The sequence below is a fragment of the Artibeus jamaicensis genome, unplaced genomic scaffold, assembly GCF_021234435.1.
Source record: "Artibeus jamaicensis isolate MK-2021 breed Jamaican fruit bat unplaced genomic scaffold, CSHL_Jam_final scaffold_1019, whole genome shotgun sequence".
Classification (NCBI taxonomy): domain Eukaryota; kingdom Metazoa; phylum Chordata; class Mammalia; order Chiroptera; family Phyllostomidae; genus Artibeus; species Artibeus jamaicensis.
In genome coordinates, this window is record NW_026522025.1 from 22,690,649 (window position 1) to 22,692,016 (window position 1,368).

Genomic DNA, 1,368 nt, shown 5'->3' on the forward strand with positions numbered 1-1,368 from the left:
AGTCTCAAACTCTATATATACTATGCTTTTTCCTATGCATACATACCTTTTCACTTAAAGGAAGCACTTTATGGCTTCTCTTTGGCATATCTGAGTTGAGAGTGTCACTACTCTTGCATTCTGGGGCCATTATTAAGTAAGATAAGGATTATTTGAATACAAACACTGTGATACCATGACAGTCAATCTGATAACTGAGGTGGCGGGCCACTATGAGACTAACAGACACGTAGCTCCTACAGCCTGTATGTGCCAGACAAAGGGGTGATTCACATCCCTGGTGGGTGTAGCAGGAGAACACAAGCTTTCTCATACTACTCAGAATGGTATATAATTTCTAAGCTTATGAATTATTTATTTCTGCAATTTTCCACTTAATATTTTTAGTACACAGTTGACTGTGGGTAAATGAAACCCTGGAAAGTGAAACCGTGGCTAAGAGGAGACTACTGTTATGTATGTCAATTATACCTTGATTAAAAAAAAACTATAAAGGATCTGAGATTTTTACCTTAATTGCAGACCAGCTGGTTAGCTTACTACAGTTTGATGTTTGCTCTCAGAAGTCAAAAGAATCTCTTCTTGGCCTTTTGGCTAAGATCAAGTGCAGTATCTGTTCTTATCAGTTTGATATCTGTTGCCCTGGCTGATGTGGCTTAATGGTTGAGTGCTGGCTTGAGAATCAGAGTGTCACTGTTTCAATTCTCAGTCCAAGGCACGTGGTCCCCAGTGGGGGGCACACGAAATACAACCACACTTTGATGTTTATTTCCCTCTCTTTCTCTCCCCCTTCCCTTCTCTAAAAAATAAATAAATAAAAACAAAAAAAAAAGAAGTCAAAAGACTCCTGGGTCTAAAGTAAAAGACTTGATACTAATGACTCAGCATGCATCTTGAGCGTCATAGTGTTTGTGTTGGTTCCATCCTGTAAGACAATGAGTGGTCCATGTAGATGTGCACGCAGTGGATTTGTGTTACAGCCAAGCTTGGGAGCTCCAACCATTTATAATGAGCTTGAAGCAAACATACTCGACTCGACCTTTTCTGCATAGGAAACCACCACCTATGTTCCACTACTTACTGAGCAAAGCTGCCCTTTGCCTACAGGGAGACACTGTCTCTAGCTTTCAATGTTGCTCACTATACAGACATCCTTAAAACAGTCGTCTGGAATGAAGCAGCCAGGTCTTTACCCATAGGACAGAGGAAACATGAGAGACACATGGAGAATTGTCTCCTAATGCTCATATTTGTGTTGTAACAGTTTGACCACATAGTTATAAAGAGAAAAGTCTAGTATCCTAGATATTAAGAAAGAAAAGGCTAAAAAATTATACCAGAAAATGTGTGAGAGTGGTCAAAAGGTAC

The 1,368-nt window shown here is 39.8% G+C and overlaps 1 pseudogene; it reads left to right on the top strand.

Moving 5' to 3' along the window:
- Window positions 1-574: 574 nt before the first annotated feature.
- On the top strand, window positions 575-779 carry LOC119040032 (uncharacterized; annotated as a pseudogene).
- The last annotated feature ends 589 nt before the right edge of the window (window positions 780-1,368 follow it).